This window comes from Colossoma macropomum, unplaced genomic scaffold (genome assembly GCF_904425465.1).
Source record: "Colossoma macropomum unplaced genomic scaffold, Colossoma_macropomum, whole genome shotgun sequence".
NCBI classification, from domain to species: Eukaryota; Metazoa; Chordata; class Actinopteri; order Characiformes; family Serrasalmidae; genus Colossoma; species Colossoma macropomum.
In genome coordinates, this window is record NW_023494784.1 from 41,632,281 (window position 1) to 41,653,513 (window position 21,233).

Consider the following 21,233-nt stretch of genomic DNA (forward strand, 5'->3'; position numbering starts at 1 on the left):
TGAGTTGACTTTCCCCAACTTGTTCTCAAACAGGGGAGCGGATCAATTGAGCACAGAAAAGTGCTTAAAACCTAAACATTTGGATTTATAACATACATCAGCAGGATGCTTTCCAAAGCAAACTGAATGGTACAGTATGTAGGGAAATTGGGGGCCATTCGAGACCCGGTCAGGTTGATTGAGCCGTAAATTGTCCTGTGCTCTGAAACAGAATTGCAAGAGTACAGCCAAAGAGGTTGAGAACTGTCTGCATAAGTGCACCCAGGGCCCATCAGTATAACTCAGCCTGGAGCTCTCACGGTAACAGAGCCAGGAGCTCTTCCATTCTCCCACTGCAGGTGCATATCACAGCCCCTACAGCCCAGCAGAGAGCACTGCTCCAGTGCAGGCTAAAAGTGATAAATTGTTGCATCACAGAGTTTTGCATTGATGCGATATGTACTGTATTTCTGTGAGCCGTACTCCAGTCTTCAAGATGCTTTGCTCTGCCAGGGGAGAGCGAGGAGGGGGAGGAAAAAGGGTTTGAGCTAATACATTAGCAAGCTGAAGTAATCCACCAGAGTGTTCATAAAATAAGTGCTCATAAAACACCGTGCTGTCAGGCCAGAGCAGCTCCTCACACAGGGCACCAAATACTGAAGCTGCAGTGGCAGGAGCAATGAGGGCAAAGTGTGGTCAGCACACACGCATACACTCAAGCTGTGGGTGTGTGGCAGAGGCAGCCATAGACACAATGGAGGCTGGGAAAATTAGGTCACCTCGATGGAGAGAGTAATTGGCAATACCAGAGGAGACAACGCGCCGTCGGACAAGTGGCGACTCCGCGGGAGATCGGCAGAGGGGGAACTCCAGAGACTAAATCATACGCACACACAGGCAGAGAGGTGCTGAATTTTCCCCTGGGCCATGAGATGCACGCATACACCCATACAGAGAGAGACAGACAGACAGATTCAGAGAGAGAGAGAGCTGGAAAAAAGGGCCAGAATAATCACACCACAGGAGAGCAATGAGCTAGCTGGAAAAAGAAAGGAGAGATAGAGTAGGTCAATGCAACAAGAAGAAAAATTGATATAGACAGAGGAAGGGTCAGGCTCAGACATAAGTGGCTACATCTCACAGCCAGGTTTAACAAAGCAAAGCAGTTAACTATTGTTAAATGGGAGAATTTATATCATTCCACTCAAGAATTGCTTGGTAATTTTCCACCCTCGGCACAATCTCAGAAAAAATTGTACCTTCCAGGGTACTGTCATCAGGGTGGGCATCTTCAGTACCTTTAGTTACATTTTACCATATCGTACTGACTTCATACACCCTGCCCGGACTTTTTTCTATTTAAAAAAGTGAAATTCTCTTTCTCCAGGCCCCCTAGAGGCCAATTTGCCTGACGAATGGAAATTTGGACTAATATAATCAAATATTTTTCCCCTTAATGTGATATCAGATTAATTAGGACACTATTGGCTCTGGAATTGTTTAGACTCTGTGTTGAGCTGCTAGCGAGCAATGAGAGTTGAAAGGAGAGGAGCGAGAACCCCCTGCTGCGTAAACAATTACCACTTCACAACAAAGACGACTGTGCTAAGATAAAATGGACATCACTACTGCAACTTTCTTCATATAAAATATCATGTATGACTGCAACAATAAAAACAGCATACAAACACAACCAAAACACTTTTTGGTCTGATTCACACATGCTACCTCTGCATGGCATAAGTGATGCAGCAGTGTGAGCACTACATCTTGAAAGTGCTGGCCTTTCATACGTACAGCGTTTGTGCTGCGTAGCAGGGCGAAAGTTATACAGACATTCCTTTTTCCAGATGGATAAATGGTCAAATTAGTCACTTTGCTCAATAAAAATATAATTCATGAAAGTGCACAGTAGATTTGTTTGTCCTGGACAGCTTTCTGACTTGTGATAAGGAAAAAGTTTCAAGTGTGGTAGATCAACCGGGGAATCTGTTTGCAGCACAGAATGTTTCACTTAAATTTTAAATTTTAAAAAGTGGCATTTTTAAGCTTGTATACATTCTTCTATTTAATTTCCATTAATTTTCATGCTTATTTCAGTGCATTTTGCTGCGTGACGTGTGGTGCGTGGAAAAAAAATCAGTGCTGGGTCTATTCTGTAAATACTGCACCACTTAGTGCAGCATCTGGGACGCTCTGCTGCTTCATACACACAGTCTGTGTGATAGCACTGACTACTTAACATGAGCTTCCGAAATGCAAAGCAGGACTTTATGTGTCGCTCACACCACACAGAAGCAGTATGTGTGAATCAGGCCTATATAAACGTTGACTTGCTTGCTCGCCTAAGAAGACGAAAATCAAGTCCGCTTCTGGTGTTGTACACCATACCCATGTCCATCTAAATATATTCTATCAATGTTGGTGAAGAAAAGCTACATTGCAGAGTTCAACTGAGGAACCATCGGATAAGATGGAAATGGCATTTTATGGCTACTGTTCAAACTAATTTTGATCTACATTTGAAGGTGCAGATTTGGACCATAAGGATTTTGTTGTACCATTAAGGGTAAATTTACATTTTGGGGGATTTAAATTTACCCGTGCGATACTTTTTGTTCTAGCAGTGTAGTTTGTGCCTTTGACCGGAACATCTCTTGCTGCCGCTCTGCCTTCCCCACCCCCTTTCCCTCGCTGTGAAAGGCAATAAAAAGTTCATCACAGAAAGAACATAAGTGGCTACAGAAAGAAATTACACATCAGGCACAGATGGCCATGGAAACATAAAGAGCGCAATTTAAAATCTTTGCCTTTACTAAAGAAACATAAAAAGAACAGAATGTAGTCAGAACACATGGGGCTCACAAATCGGGGCCCTCTGAAAGATTTATATGACATGTTACGGCTTCATTCCCATTAAAGAGGAAAGCACACCAAATCAACAGAGGTGAATGATTTATGAATGTGGCCTTGTGCATGTGTGTGTGCCTGTGCCTGTCTGCCTGTCTGTCTGCCTGTCTGCCTGTCTGTCTGTCTGTCTTTTTCTTTGTCTGCCTATAAATGCCGGGTGTATTTTCCCCATGCAGGAAGGCTGAGGTGACACTGACATTGTGAAATGCATTTTTATTAAGTTGACATAACGTTCATATGTTAATAGACACCCACGTAAGACAAGCAGCGCATGTTCTATGTACACCTGTGACCACTCCATCAAACACGTGGCATTTAGAAGCTCACATTTAACGGAAGGTCAGGCTTAATGAAGTATTACGCATGAACATCTCTGCATATGACTACACACAAGGTACAAGAGGGGGCCCACAAAACATGAACGGGTGCATCAGGGCGTAGCATTGGGGGTATGTAGGCCACCCTACTTGAAAGCAGACTTCCATGCTCATGACTGAAACAAATAAAGACAAAGACAGAGACTGACAAACCTCTCCACAGATCACCGTGGCAATGTTTACACGGCTGTATGTCGCCACCGGGTCATGCGAAAAGCATGGAAAGGTGCTTTTTTTCAACACCAGCCTATTAATACAGTATTAGCCTACTCAGCTGACTCCATAGAAGTTAGTTAAGCTGTGCTTGTAGCCTTAGGTTACCCCTAGTTAGCCAGCAGGGTAACATTCTTTTTCAGTACCCTAAGTTCTAAGTATTAACCAGGTAACTATGGCCCAATCCTATTTCACCCCTCGCCCCTACCACTTAGCCCTTACCCCTCAGTTTTGCGGGTTCACACCTAGAGGTATGGTGTCCTGATTCTTGTTGAGATAGAGGGGTAGGGCGAAGTGTTAGGGCTACATGGTCCTCCAAATGGAGGTTTTTAAGAGACTCACTCCAAACAGAGTGTTATGAATGAAAAATTGGCAAGATGGCTGTGCAAGCGACCACAGACACCCATGAATGTGAGTATCAAAAATTACAATAACCACTGTATTATCTTAGTTTAATGTCATTTCAATGTATTATGGTCCTTTTCTTCATAACAAGCATAAAAAAATCACTAGTAGTTTGCTGATATCTTGGTAACTAGCTAGCTAAATTTCCTGTTACACCATTAATGGTGCAGCATGAGCCTGAGGTGCCAGAATGTAACTGTTGCACCATTTAAGGTGGAACGGGAAAATTCAAACAAGAAGCTGGCGAATATCTGACTTCAGCTTCATATCACTGAAGAATTAGGGGTGGGTGATAATAAATAATTGCCCCCTCTTTGAAGGCATATGAGGCCCTAAATGTAACTAAAGCCCAGCAGTGAGGAGCTGAACTTTACCCTCCTCTGCTGTCACTGCAGACTGGCAGGGTCGCCTACAGAGCAGCGCTGGTAGCTGTTAATGAAGTGATGCTCTTTTTTTATTTGAGGGTTCCATTTTGTAGGGAAGATTTCAACCACCACCCCTTGTAACTCAGGTCCAAGGAAAAAGGTGACATTCGAAAACAAGGGGTAGGGGTAAAAATAAGAAATGGGACTGGGTCTATGAGTACAAACACCAAAATGCTAGATATTTATTTTGGGTGACGTGATGGAAAGTTACAAGACAGCTTTGGCTAAATTACACTATTACGCTAAACAAGTTCTAGATATTAACTTAGTAAGTTAACCCCTTAAAATCCCAGTGTTATTACATACTAAGGCTTATTACTGAGTATCTGCATGGACTGCACTGAAAACCGTTATTCTTAGGTTATAGAAGTGTGTAGTAATTTTTTCGACCCACCGGCCATTTAAGAGGTTAATATAATCCCCAGAGTGCTGGTTAATTAGATAAAATGAGTGTAAGTATCTAGACAGTCCAGCAAAATCACAACAAATTGACTAACAGGTTCTAGACATTATGCTGATAAAAAAATTTGGCAAGTATCATAATTTTTTGTTTAAAACTCAGGTAGTCAGTAAAAACATACACTGTGTTTCACTGTAATGTCGTGTTTAAATCAACACCAAATATCTCCAAGAAACAGGGAAGTTATATGGTGTAAAATGACCAAAAAAAGTACAAAGACAGCTTTCTGAAGTAAATGTTAGGAACTTAGTAAAACCACATCTTAAATATGGTCAGTAAATCTAATATTTTTCCTGTTGCGATTGTTATAAGCTTATTTCAAGATTATTTGCTTTATTTCTAGATATTTTTTACTTGTTTTAAGTAATTTAATTGAGTAAAATCATCTCACTATATTGACAGATAATTTTGCTTGTTATAAGAAATGACCTTGAAACTAGCAAAATTATCTGCCAGGATAGTGAAATAATTTTACTTGATAAAATGACCTAAAACAAGCAAATGATGTCTAGGAATAATCTAGATAATCTTATAATAAGTCCACAACTATCTCAAAAATAAATCGGAAATATTAGATATATCAACTAGATTTAAGATCATTTCACTTGACAAGATACCATTTTTAACTGCTTTCTTTTACAGCCCAAATTCAGATTTGTTTATAGGTAATAGACAGATTCATATGATAAGATTCCTTGTGCTTTATTCATGTGCAATCTTTTTGTCATGGAACTAGCCAGAATTTAAATAGACTGCCTCATTTTACCCAAAATAATTATCTAGTACTTTGGAGTTTGCACCTCCAATGGGTAATACCTGGATCTTAAGTGATGTAAAAGAAAGCATTACTACAAATAGTAATACTTGACCATGATAAAGAAACCAAAGTTCAATACAGTAAAAAAGGACAAGAAACCTGCAGCCTTCAACCATTCAGCCGAGACATCTACGCCTAGTGCTGTATATGGTAGGACACTCGTTAATCAGCTTTTATCAGCTGTGATCTGCTGTCAGATGTTATATTTAGCCAGTTAAATCCAAAGTAAGTGTTTCCAAATGTGTTCAATGTTCAAAAATGTCTATTCCCTCATATTATGGTAATAGGTTGGGTCATTTTCTAAGGATTTACCAATAAGTTGGTGGTCATCATCTTCACTATAGTAATGTCTCAGGGCCTTCCCAGCTGGCTCCTCTAACCCGTAACTAGCCTCCCCCAGTTGAAATTCTGGCTACGCCACAGGTGTGCATGTGAATTTGTAGGAGGACATATCATGCTTTGTAAAGAAATATATTGTCTCTTATTAGAGCTCATAATGAACTCATAGGGAAGGTAGGGGATGAGTGGTCCATCAGTCTCAGGGTCAATACATCCAGAAAGTCTGCCATTGTTTGACTATAACTCACTGGCGGACTATCCATTACCCATAAATGTTTGCGCGAGCAATTGTGCGTCCATCACACCTACATCTGCTTTATAGCAGCCTGAGCCAGCATTAATTAAGGTATTGAGAGAGTGTCATTAACATGGTAATAACTCAACGGGCTAAAAGACTGCGCCGCAAATGACCGCGCCTCATTACCCTCATATTTCATTGCTTAACAAACACGTAATTGAGTGCATACGTATTTGCCTATTGATGAGCCCATTTGCAGTTTCCCAGAAAGCTGTTCTCGACTCTCAGGCTGATAGAGTAGGGATGCAATGACAGTCGGCAAACACAAGCGAACCGTTTATCAAGCGGCTAACATCCTTTTAAGAATTCCCTCTAAAACAGATCCATCATTATTGAATTTTGCCCCGACGCTGATTTGTAAGCATGTTATTGCATGTTTCATGTGGGTAAACATACAGTTATGCCCTAATATCTGCCAAGGTTTCTGGGTCTCTTTTTTTCCTGCGCTAATTGTCTGCGAAGGGAGTTTGTGAATCCAGTGGTAGAGCTGCCAAATGGCCCTATGGCCCTGACAGCCGTTCCCCATTTAAAAGCACATTTCCGTGTGCGCGCCTGTGTATGTGTGTAGGGGCAAAGCCTAGAATGTTTGGACCCGGCACAGCGCCTTTTAGTGTTTATTTGGCCTCCATTATCTTTTATTTGCAGGCTGATGTCTCCTCTTGGCAAGTGGGGCAAGCAGTAATTCAGCATCGCATGGTGTGCGGGGGAATGTAACAAGCCACAAAGTCAACCGAGAGTCTTCATATATATGTGCGTGAAACTTAGGCTGGATAAAATCAATTATGTGTTGCAAATTACAGTACCAGCTATAGTATCAGCTAGAGTCTCCTCCAAAAGTATTGGAATAGCAAAGCCAATTCTTGTTTTGTTCTACATTGAAGCCATTTGGGATTTTAGATCAAAAGATGCACATCAGATGATAGGTCAGAATTTCAACTTTTATTTACATTTACATCTAGATGTGTTGACCAACTTTGAATGACAGACCACCCAGTTGTGTAGGTGAGAGGTGAGCAAAAGCATAACGACAGATATTCTTAAAGCAAGTTAAGGTCGGGTTGGTTGCATATCGCTTGCTTGCAATAACTACATCAAGCCAGTGACATACTGACCTCATTAAAACTGTTGTACTCGTCTTTTGTGATGCTTTTCCAAGCTTTTACTGCAGCTCCTTTCTCTTCAGGAAGTGAAATGCAAGGTCAACTGGGTTAAGGTCTGATGATCCACTTCCACTTGTTCAGTCGAAAAACCTTCCATTTTTTTCCCCTGATTAAGTCTTTTGTTGTGTTAGCTAAGTTTTGGGTCATTGTTGTGCTGCATGATGAAGTTCCTCCTGATTGGCTGCATTTCTCTCTGAGTTTCATCATCAGTAAAGATTAGTGAGCCTGTTCCAGAAGCAGCCATGCAAGCCCAGCCATGACACTACCTCCACCATGTTTGACCGAAAAGCTTGTATGTTTTGGATCATAAGATCATTTCTTTCTCCACATGTTGGCTTTTTCATCATTTTGGTAGAGGTTATTCTTGGTCTCATCAGTCAATAAAACTAATTTTTAGAATTTTGTGGCTAATTTCTCTATTTCCTCACAAATTCCAATTCTTACTGCTGATGAGTGGTTTGCATATTGCGGTATGTCCTCTATAATGATGTTTGTGAAATCTTCTTCGACCTGTGGATCATCATACCTTCACTTCTGCCTTGTGGAGGATGTTGGTAATACCACTGACTTTTGTTTTTGGGTTTTTCTTCACAGCTCTTACAATGTTTCTGTCATCAACTGCTGTTTTTCTTGGTCAACCTGGTTGATGTCTGGTTGTCAGTACACCAGTGTTTTTTTTTTTTCTTTTTCAGGACATTTCAATTTGTTGTATTGGCTATGTTCAATGCTTGTACATTGGCTCTGATCAACTTTCTCTATCTTAACTTCAAAAATGGCTTGTTGAAATCCAGGGCTCAAACCAAGAGTACACATTCAGAGGTATTGATTGTTTAAACAGCCAATCTAACAGCTAATCTAACAATCTGACACCTGGGCAAGAACCCCTGTCAGTTGCATGCTCCAATATTTTGCTCACTTGAAAAATGGGTGGGTTCAAACAAAAGGTGCCATGTTCTAAGTTGTTTAACACATCTAGATGTAAATGTCAGGAAATAAAAGATCTCAAAATATCTTAGCTGTGTAGCAAAAACAAATGGCTTGGCCTTTCTGCACCAGCACTTTAAGAAGAGTCAGTATGTATAGGAATAAATAAAATGCACTGTAAAAATAACTGTAATTTTATAGTAACTTACTGGCAGCAGAGTTGTCAGGTAGTTACTCTATTAATATTTACAGGACTCATATTGTAATATTTGTTTACATCAATGATAAACTGTACTGTATTTTTAAGTGCAGCATTAATCTGTATTTTTACAACATATTGACACCAGCAGATTCAATTTTTTTAATGTAATCACCACAGAATTGAGCTTAACCTGGACAGCACTCACTCTTATTAGTGACTCCCTTACATCTACCAATAACAAAGGAATGGCCAATCACAGGACAGCACCCTCTTCGATATACCACGCATCTATATGCCATACCTCATATCTCTTGCCTCTCCTACGAATGTCCACTCACACACCTCCCGGACACACACTGTTTTGTGGGTTGACCTCACTGATTTACCTATGTGTGACTACTAACGGTCCCACTTTATATTAAGTGTCTCTAATAACTGTGTAGTTACATGTGAACAACATATGAAATAACAATGTAACTACTAATGATTTAGTCACTGTTACGGATGGTATACTGAAGTACACCCTATGTAATTACACATGTGTATCAACTTCAGTTTTGCCTCATGTAATTACACAAGTGTATCTTGATAGTTGTAACAGCTTATTCTTTCTCGTTATTACACAAGTGTAATAACATAAATGTAATTACATTTGTAATCAGACGGGAACAGCAGTTTTTTTTCAGTTGTTTTTTTTCCAGCAGTAAAAGTAAGTATGTCATTTACATTAAACTTACATTAAGACATTACTCACACTGTGTCTGCCAGCTTTTCTAACATTTAGCTAGAGTTTATGTCGCTAGTGCTGTGACACTGTAACCTGTTTCAGCTTTATACCATTCTGTAATGTGACAGAACAGCAGACGACCCCTTATTTTAACATGTAGCTTTTATGACATTAATTAAATGTGTTGCATTAAACCCAAAGCAACGTCTATATTACCATTCCATTATTACACAGTACCTACATAACAGCTACACAGGAACTGTTCACTTATTTTAAAGTGTAACTTTAACACTACACAACAGGAAAGTTCCTGTGTAGAATATACACTTGTGTAATTACATGAGGCAAAACTGAAGCTGATACACGTGTAATTACATAGGCTCCACTTCTGTAATCCATCTGTAACATTGACTAAATAATCAGTAGTTACAGTGTTGTTGCATATGTTATTCATGTGTAACTACACAGTTATTAGAGACACTCAATATAAAGTAGGACCCAACTAACAAAGTCTTGATGGTCAGTTAAGGGGGGGGGTGGTGCTTGTGGGCCCATAAAGAAAAGCGCATGACCAAGACACATGTAAACACTTTTTGACAAGTTGTGTGAACACTGCTTAATGCTATTCTCTTATGAGACAGTTCTCTCACATGCAAATGGTGAACGAGCTGTATTCAAAAACACGGGTGTTCATGCTGTGATGTGTGGTTCAAACTAATGTCTTAAGCTGTGTAGCAATGGTAACACACTTGTGTAGTGAAACGGTGAAGTGAAATTGATCTTTTCACTCCAGTCGCTCTCTGAGCACCTGAAAATCTCTCTCCACAAGCCTCACCAAAATTGACAACCCTATTAAGCTGTCATCAATTTTTATACATAGCTTAGGGCCTCAAAATTGCTTAACCAGGCCCTTCTGGGCAGTAAGTGTTCATTTGTTAAATAAAGAAATGTTTTAGACAATGTTCTTGGTTGTCTAAGACTTTTACACAGGTCATATATTTTAAAGAACTGTTTTGAAAAAGCACGTGTCGAATGTAAGATTTACAAGTGAACGTAAATGAACGTTTGAGCAGATGTTGACAGAAGGAGACAGTGGAGGAGAGAGAGATAGATGGGAAGGGGGGCGAGTCGGAGGGAGAAGGGGATCCAAGGACATCGGCGGATTGCAGTCTCCTTCTCAATAGCCCAAAACACAGCATTTTAGATGTGCAAATGACCGTCAAAAAGAAGCACTTGACAACGTGTTATTACATCTCAACATAAGATAGCACAATAAAGAGCGAGAGAGAGAGAGAGAGAGAGAGAGAGAGAGAGAGAGAGAGAGCACAGAATACACAAAACAAAAGCCGAGTTGACAGTGAGATTGAACGACTTCACTGAAGAGGAGGCAGACAGATAGTGCACTTAGCACAAATATTTGAAATGTATGGTAATACTAAACACAGTGAGAGCTATATGGTGACACTAAGGACAGTCGGAGCATTATGGCAATGCCAAAGACACTGCAGCTATATACTATATACTAACAACAATCACAGCAATATTGAAAAATAACTGGCTGTTACAACTGGCAGCTATGTGGTGACACTAAGGACAGCCAGAGAATTATGGCAATACCAAAGACAATGAAAGCTATGTGGTGACACTAAGGACAGCCAGAGAATTATGGCAATACCAAAGACAATGAAAGCTATGTGGTGACACTAAGGAGAGTTGGAGCATTATGGCAGTACTAAAGACAGTAAGAGATATATACAGATAGTCATATGGTAATAGTAGGGAGAGCCATATGACAATACCAATGACCAAAATGTATGGTCATGCTAAGGACAGTCAAAGAAACATGATAATACTAAGAACAATCAGAGCTATTTGGTGACACTTAGGACAGTTGAAGCAACAAGATGATTCTGAACACAGCGAAAGCTATCTGGTGATAATAAGGACAGTCTGAGCATTATGGTAATGCCAAAGACAGTGAGACCTGCATGGTGACACCAGGGACAGTCACAGCGTAATGGCAATATTAAAGAGGGCAAGCACTAAATGGTCACACTATGGAAAGTCAGAGCTGTATTGTGATACTAAGGACTGTTACAGCTTCATGGTGCTACTTAGGATGGTTATAAGGTGATGCTAAGAACAACATATATGGTCATTCGAAGCACAGTCATAGCTATATTGTCATATTAAGTAAAACTTAACAGAGGAGATAATGGGTAGTGGAGGGCGAATGGTGCACGTTTGCAAAAGCAGCTGAAAGAGTGAGCCCTAGGAGACCTGGCGCTGCTGAGCAGAGCTGCTCGTTGCCTAGCGGCCCCAGCCAGTTGCCTGGGAGACATGTATCCGAGGGGGGTGCAGTAGGGGGGGACCGCTGCCGATAATGCCGCTCCAGCGACTGCCAAAAGCTTGAATTAGAGGAGCGCTGTAGCCAAGAGCCAGTCACTGAGAAAGGTCATGAAGAAAACATCCCAAAGCAGACACAGAGGACGAAGCGACCTCTATGGGTTCTCCCCATGCAGGCTCTGGATCCCCTAATCTGATAAGCCTGAAATGGATGGGGCAGGCTAGATGGAGGACAATTGCTTTTAATGGCATGATTTTGGTTAGCCATGTGTGTTTAACCCTTCCTGAATGAGGTAGACAATAGGAAGAATGGCACGAAATGTCAACTGGTAATAGAGGGGAGGAAGTAGCCATACGAAGAAAACAAATGGGACTTAGATTTGTTGGTCACTCTTAAAAGGTCAAACAAAAATATTAAATTGCCAGGAACCAGAGAGGGGCTGGTAAAAGTTGGATTGAAGATCTGTGTATTCACTGCCCGAGAGGATCTTCAGTTAAATGGGAAGGTGACATTTATTGTGTGATAATTGAAATGGAGGATTAATTGAAGTACTATAATGGTTATTGGGATTACAACATTAGAAATAAGATGATACAGAGCCATTTAAAAGCTGGAGATGTACTTTAGGGACCCTTGAATATTCTATTAGGACATTGCCTAATAGATATATAAGAATAACATTTACAAATCAAGCAAAGGAGCTCAGAACGAAAGACTGTCCACCCCAGAGTCCAGATCTTAACATGACTTAATGGGTTTGGGATTACTTGGGTGGTGGAAATAGGGCCAGCTTCTAAGACTGAACTTTAAACATGTGGAAGATGATCCCTGTGGCTTTCTTAGAAAAATAGAAAGCAAGTCACTGAAAAGAATGGAAGCCTTGATAGAGGCAAGTGGTTAAAAAGTGATATTAGTTGTTGAGGCTTGGTGTATTTTATGTCAAATATATGTTTTTCCCTGACACTGAAAAAGAATAATGAATAGGTTGTATTTAATAGTAGGCCCACATTATATATATATATATATATATATATATATATATATATATATATATATATGTATGTATGTATAAAATTAATCACCTTGCGTGTTTAAGGTGGTAGTAACTGCACAAGGATGATCGGGCCATAAATACCTGTGGTGTGTTGTGGGATTCATAGATTGAGAAAAGGTGGTACAGTGCAGTAAATGTCTTGTTGATGTGCAGAAAATGGGTTGCAAAGCTGATGTTAATGATTGGCAGAAAGGAGTGATTGGGCATGTCAAAGGTCATAGTGTGAAGCAAGTAGCTGAATTTGCAGGTACGGTCATACGGGTCTACCAACAGTGGCAAAAATCCCAGTCTACAGGAAATTCTCAGCAGAATTGTGGCTGAAACTGATGGACAGGGATCACTAGCATGTTTCACAGCTTGTGAATTAAAATCACTTCGCTTCCAGACAGGAATTGCTTCCAGAAGAGACAGAGAGAAAGTTTCAGAATTTGAAAATGTTTTACAATGGTCCAAAAATTAGTTGCAAAAAAGGTACATTAACCTACATTCAAAAGTTAAGATGTTTTTTGGTTCTCCTGTAAATTCATCATTTTGGAGATACAAGGTTTTATTTCAACAGTAATTATATGAATGTATACATTATTACAAGTGTCCCTATAGGCCATTATCTTAGAAAATAGATAACAGACTCATCAATCCACAGACTGACCCCCTTCCTTCCTTCCTTTGCCTCCCAAAAAATCACAGTTGTTATACAACATGAGGTCGCAAAAAAGTCTACATTACAACTGAGGGTCCTTATTTTAAATGGCATTTAAGAGCTTTTAGCTCTGTCAGTGGTGGTCCAGCCAGCGTCAAACAGTAATGTTTGTTTCTTTTCCTCAGAGCTGGGTGTAAGCCTGATTAAAGTCATTATTTTGGTTGTAAACCACCACACTTGAGTGTTCGTGGTATTGATTGCCTGCAGAGTGAAAGTTTGCTTTAACACCCACAGGGCTGCAGTCCGGAATCACTATTGTCCACAAACATGCACACTCTCTCTCTCTCCTTTTCTCTCATTCCCTGAGACTTGAGCGAAGTAGCCCAGCAGTCAAGAAAAGAAAAAAACAAAGCTGCCAATCTTCCCTCCTATCTCTCACCAGGGCTCTGTAAAGATAACAGGAACCCTTCTGCATGGTTCACTGCTGCAGGACTGTCTGCGAGCGACACCGTTGCGAACGCGGCCCGGGCAGTCCAAGTCTTCACAAGCAATTAGCGATGGGCAGTTTGATGGCACGTCCACATCAATTAGCAGTTCCCACATTAGCGGGGCTGGAGACGATCCGGTTTCTTGCATTTCGATGTGAGGTTGGGGGCACTCTTGATGGCCTCCTCTTCCAAAACCGCAGAGGACGTGCGAAAAAGAGCGAGAGGAGCCATGCTGAGGAGAACCTGGTGGGAGGCATGGCAAACAAGCCGCCAGCACCACCAGGGGTCCACAGTAAAGCGGGGCCTAATATTAGCCCATGAGTCACACCCCTACCACAATGTGCCCCGATGCTGCACCACACTTAAATTGGTCCTCATCTTTCTTAAGGCGGAATGTTGCCTCGCTACGATCAAGCAACACACCTTTTCAAGTGCTCTGCGTGGTGCCTGCAATGCAGGGCATCTTCTACTAGCACTCTAAATTAAGATCAGCCACCTCCCTGCTGAGGACTGGCACAAGCCTGGCACAGTCTTGGCTTCAACTAAGCAAGCGCACTGTTCAGATATTCATCGGAATGAAACTTGATTTGTCTTCATCTTAACTCTATTTCAAAATCTTTACACTAACCCAGATCCTAATTAGCTAGGCATGTCAGGAGCTCCATCCCGCTCCCCTAACCATTAAATAAACTTCGGCAGCATCATGGGTGCTGCAATTTTCCCCCAGTGGAGTGAAAAAGCTTCAGATCATTGGAAAAATCCACTGGCACGAGAGACACACCATCAGCGGTAAATTGGGCTCCATGAAGATCAGTGAACAAATTTCAACAGCTCAGTGCCGAGCCCTTTCCACTCATGACATTTTTAAGATACTAGCAATGACTCGCCTGCCAGACTAAAGACTACTGCCAGCAGATGGGTGGTGTCAGCGGCAATGAGCATAAAATATTCGAGTAGGAATCATGAGGAGGTGACAGGAGCTCTCCCTGGCTCCAAGATTCTGACACCCCAAAGCCTACGCATCCCCGGCCCCCGTCCTGAGGGAGCACCGTACCCATAGCAGGGGCAGCAACGGGAACAGGCATAGCAAGCTGGACTCAGTGTGGCGCCACCAGTCTACCAGCCTAACAAGGTCCCCCAGGTCGTAAAACACATGGGGTGTGGAAATGATGGTGCATGTGTAGGGGGGGGTTGTTGATGGGAGGGAGTACTGAGCCCTTAAAAACATCCCTACCTGTAAATCTGGTTTACAACGGGAGCGAGCAGGAAAAATATTGGAGTGTTGGGTAATGGCGTACCCTATCAGATCTCTTCTGATGTTATCTTACGTTTCGGCTTTGAATAGAGAATCAATTTCCAGCATGTCTATTGGAGCCACTGAGACTGCTTCACTTAAATTTTCACTTGGAGAGAGAGAGAAAGCTCAGATATAAAAGAAACACTGCAGGGTTAGTGGAATTCCGGAGAAGGATAAAAGCAGTGAAATGGGTTATAACCTAAACCCCCGGCTGTCTATGCTATCCTTGGGTGACTGGCTTATTGAGGGTGGTTCAACTACAGACCACCGACTGCTAAGGCACACCCTTGTATTTTTAAACAACGGTATTGGTGACCTTGCAACTCGCTATAAAACTGAAGGAAATGTTTGCCAAATTAATTTTCAGAGCTCTAAAAGCAAAAACTAATAATCAACTGAAGATGTATGCTTTAGAGCAGGGTTCATGTACCAAAAACAGCCATAATTTATTTTTAAGTGACCATTTTTCGACCTCTCCTTATTACTTAAAGCTAAACAGGCTGTTTTTGTTTCTGTGCCTTTAAGACTGATGTATGTAAATGAGCTCTGTTTAGACTGGCTGTCCTGTTACATGCCTAATTCAGAAAGTAATCCAAGCTAAAACACTCCTTATAACGTGAATGGGCGGGGCTAAATGGCTGTAGGTGGAGTAGGCAGATATATGTAAATTTGACATCACAAAAACAATGAAAACAGGCTGCTTTTAGTTTTCATATATGGATTGTATGGACTGGGAAGTGAATACATTATAAAACTTTAACAGTGTTTTAATACTACAACTGTTTTACGTCAGAAAAAAGTCCTACGCATATTTGTTACAAATGAAAACATTCATGAGCAACACTTCCTATGAATCCTGTATGTGTAATGCTTTATAAATGCATTTATTAGGCATCATTTGGTATACATAACATCTTATATTACTTGGCATAATCTTGTATAACTGCTATTAAGTAGGTACAATTACATGCATAACACTAGCAAAAGTATATGACTCATCAAATCAAGTTCCATGATGCATTGTAATAGCTGTAATATCAGTTCCCTGTCAACTAAAAATGAATCACTCTATCAAATTTACACTACATATAAAAGTTATTATTACACTACATATAAAAGTTAGTTTTTCTTTAATGAATATTTTTAAAAATTCTCAAAAGAGCTGCTTTATTTTAGCTAAGCTGGTCACACCTGTTGTGAGTCACACCTGTTGTGATGGCTCTGGGTGGTATACAGAAAATATACCAGAACCATTTATAATGCATTAAAACATTCATGTTTACAATGTTCCTATGAGCTGCTTTTATAATGCTTTTTTATTATCATGCATGCTTATGCCAGACATTTTAAGACATTTTTCATGCCATATCTTGCCTTATGAATGCATTTATTAAGCATTGTGAATATAGAATACATAGGAAGTGTTCCCCATAAGCTTTGTTTATCACACCTCGCATTTATGAACAATTCTGCTGACAGCAGAATGTGTGCAGATGTTACAACTTATCCCACAAGCAGGGTTAATTCTGACAGGCTAGTTGTAACATTGGGTAAATATTCAGTGTTACTTTAGGCAGCTTAGTTGTAAGACTGTGTTAAAACGAACTCTGCCATGTTTAGGTTGCACTTTGGACTGGCTGGCACTCACTGTGAGTTATTTGCATTGCTATAAAGCAGTGCTATTGAGGCATGTAAAAAAAGAAAGCCAAGAAGAGGTGAATAATATTGGTGTACAATTCTGAGACTTACATGTAATTCAGTAATCAAACACACTTATGATGAAAAAAGTCCCTTCTGTGGTACCAAAACAGTCTTCAGGGTGAATACTGAGAAATATCCATCTGGTTGCTCCCGAAATTGGCAGATGATGTTGATGTGGGACTCAGAGAAGGTGACCACAAGTATGTTCTACTTGAACCAGTTTTTACTACAGAAAATATCCATGCTACATTTTACCCCAAGTTACTGCACCGAGCTATGGAAGCTATTGAATTAACTAGCTATATGTGCATATAACATATAAATGTGAAATTCAAAACCACAAAGCTGAGTTGATGTAAACAAAATGCCTGCAAAACAAAGGCTTTGTTTTTGTTTGTTCATAAGATTATTCATCCTTACATTTTTTTTCATTTTTTATGGCATTTGGCAGAAAGTCCAGAAAATCCAGAGCAACTTACAATGTGATCGTTTTTTACACAGGGAGGAGAACGTAGTGTTAGGAGTCTTGCCCAAGGACTCTTATTAGTATAGTGTAGTGTGCTTGCCCAGGTGGGGCACTGACCCCCAGTCTAAAGCGTATTTTAGTATACCAACCATACATTTTGCACTATAAATAAGAGACAGTAGAGTACTTCTATATAAATAAGTATTAAATAAAAAATTTACAGTGTTAACATTTGAGACGGTCAAAGCTGTTAGACGTAACAGGGACATATTTCAATTAGATTTGGAAAAAATGGAAACAGACCCTAAAGCAAGCATTTTACACACGAAACCCTGGCTTTAAATTTTACATAGACTCACCTTGTCACCCTAGCAGACCTATGGAAGGAATGAGCAAATGTCAACTGCTCATAAAAGGCCGGGAAAATGCCCGTTGCAATAAAAATGGCAATGAATAGAGACCCCATTTGCTGGTCACTGTCTGGAAAAGGTCAAGAGCCATTTAAAAAGGCTGGAAACCCACAGGACCTGAGCACATGCAATAAACATTACTGACCAGAGCCGATCTGATATGGCTGGATGGGCAAATGTCATTACAGTTGTCAAGCAGAGCAGAGCCTGCTGGTATAATATGGTATTTATATATAGAGCCCTTAGGGTTGCTATAGAACGGACATCAAGTTATCATTTTCTCGAAACTCTGCTTCACTTCACTGCAAAACTCCCATTGATATTTGTGCGTTAATAGCAGAGTTGGTCTTAGAAGGCCATAAAGCTCCAAGGCACAGTGAAGCTGAAGGTTATGGTAATGTGAATATGAAGATTGGTACTGTTCCTGCCAACGGAGCCCTCTTGGTCATCACTTAAAGCTGGTCTTCACCGCTCAAGTCCAGCTTATTCCATACTGGACACCACTGTGATCTGATGTTCCTTCGTTAGCCGAATCAGAAAGTTCCACTTCATTAGAAACTGAAGGTTACTTGTTGTTAATGAGAGCCCCAATTAGGAGAAACAGAGTGTCAGCCTCAGCGGAGTTGCCTCTTACACAAACATTAAATCACCTTGTTGAAACCTTGCCAGTTGTTCCGCAGTGGAAGACAACAGGAGACAGTAGGGGGGAGGGGAGCGGAGTGGGTGATACCAGGATGTGCTTTCTGATCTGTATATCAATACAGTGCTGCCCTCTGCACAGCAACATGGAACTTTTCTCACAAGTGACCTGACGTTTCAGCATTGATCTGAAGTTGGGTTAGTCCATGTCTTCATATCTGGTTATCTAAAATAAGGGTTCATTAAATTGGTTATCTAAAATAAGGGTTCTTCAAGGTTTCTTTGGTAAAGGCAAAGGTATATCAGGGGATTCACAGATTTATGGATGGGGGGGCTAAGCTTGGACTAAGGCACATGGTCCCATAACTTAACATTACAGTCCCACAAGAGATGTTTTCATGGCCCAAAAATGTGTGTTCCTCATGAACATTTAGAATAGCAACAGGCAGAAAATTGATCAGAAATGGCTATTTGGTCAAATTGGCACCCAGTAGATCTGCCTCTTTGTACAGGGAGATGCACTCGAAAGAGGCCCTGAATATTCTGTTGTAACTCCCGTTAGGATGAAGCAATCTGAACCAAAAAAATCCGCTACATACCTCAACATATGTTTAATTTATTGCATTACATGTGATGCTGGAAGTGATCTCTGTTTTCTGCCAGACACATTTTGACATGGCTCTCCATGTTCCTGAACATATCGGCAAGGATTAGAGAGGTTAAACGTCATGACGGCTGTCTGGTGCCTTCCTCATCGCTCCGACACAGGGGCATCCCAGCTTGTTGGAATTTCCACATACTAAGGAGCACATTGCATATTGTTTCTTTCAGATTGCTTCATCCTAGAGAGAGTTATTACAGAATATTCAGGGCCTCTTTCAAAGGAATCTCCCTGTAGTTTGTATTAAGCTCAAAGTTAGTTTGACTTAAATTCAAGCAAAGGTACTGAAGTTGAGCACTTGAGCACTTAGCTAAGCTCCAAGGTCTTAAATATGTTATTCAAAAACACATAATCAGTAGATGAATTCAGTCTTAGTTGGTGCAATCAGGAAGTTTGATTTTGCTCTGCAGGCATGTTTCATAAGCTAGGTGACAGAATTTTACGGTCTTAGTGACAAATATTATATTTTCAGTAGGCCTTAATGACAAATATTATATTTTCAGTAGGCCTTAATGACAAATATTATATTTTCAGTAGGCCTGTCTTCACTCTGTAGCTACTTAACTACTTCACTCTGTATATTATAGATTTTGAATAAGGTCTAATGTTTATTTTAGCGAGCTCTTAGCCAAAATTCTGTTTTTAGCTTTAGTGGTTGCCGATCTGATATAATTAGCCGAGCTGGGGTTCCAGTTTTCATGTTACGTTAGTAAATCTCTGGTAGCACAGCAAAGGTAGTGCTGCATTAGAGCAGCAGCAGTGCCTCCCCTGGGTCACACCTTGCTATCACATTATATTGTGAATATGGAGATGGAATATGGATATGAAAAATGGATGAGAATAAACTGTAGATGATTTGAACTAGTATTGTACATAGGGAAGGGGGCTAAATAACATGGCCTAGCAGCACCCCTGATACATATATACCTCAATTACAAGGAGACAGTATGTGAAACGCTAATAAAAACAGAAAACAGTGATAAGTAAATTCTGTTTGACTTGTATTAAACTGAACTTTTTTTTTTTTAAATGTATGTTCTTTCTGAAATTGATTCCTACAACATGCTCCAAAAAAGTTGCACGTTTACCACTGTGTTACATCACCTTTCCTTTCCCTTTTAACACCTAACAAGTAAGTACACCCCTCCATATAGCACTACTTCAAATATGTCCAATCTGATGCTAATAATTAGAACGTCATTAGAGAATCAGATTTACCTTTACCATTAGAGAGTCTTATTTAAACCTCAGATATCTGGTGTGGTTTGATCTTGGTCATTAGAGTGTGTGATATCATCATACCTAGATCAGAAGAGCTCGCCGAAGCCTTCAGAAAGAAAGCTGTAGATGCCTATGAGTCTGGGAAGAGGCTTAAGGAGATATATTGGAAATCAATCAATCCACTGTCTGGAAAATCAGTGAAAAAGGTTCAAAACCGCTGCCAACCTGTCCAGATTGGGCCACCCCAGCAGGTTTAATGCAAAAGCAGACTGTAAGATGCTAAATGAAATCTCTAACACGCTGTTTAACTGAAGATCATATACTGATATGTACACAAATGTCAAAAAAGGGAAACATTTCATGAGTTGTACTTATTCTTCACAATTCGCTTGCCATAAATGACTGAAGCAACCTCAGCAACTGAGTAATCCTGAGACAGTCAGCCAGTGAGTTTGCATTTAAGGACGAGATGTCCGCTGAGTTTTTTTCATCTTGAAAGCCTTTCTGTCTTGTTCTACAATGTTGATGCTCACAGATCTCATTTATTCTGCAAAATACTATATAAAGAACACGGAGAAGCTCTGTGACAGCGGTTCAGTCATTAAAGTCCTTTTGCCTCATTTAATCAAATACGGAATGTAATTTTCCATTCACAGAAGAGCAAAATGATCACTAATAAGAGAAAAGCCAACCTCAGTCGATCTCAGGAACAATGAGCAATCCAAACCAGTGGGTGGAAGGAGTTAGAGGAGATTTGAAGAGACACTGCATGAAATGGAGTGAAGTCGGGTGCATCGGAGAGACGGGGAGGATAAATTCAGTCTTTTATTTTCATTTTTTTCTTTTTTTTTTGGCTGGTATTGTAACCTGACCTCGAGATTCCCAGATGGAACATTGCAATTTATCTTTCCATCCTTTCAGATGGGATTCTTGCCCACTTGGGGCAATAAAAATGTTTTGTTAAATAGACAGATACCATATGTTACATTTAGTTCTACTTAAAGTTGTATCTAAATAAGTAGAATTTAGAACAGAAAACCTACTGCCTCAAAACAGAAAGCAATGTGTGCTTC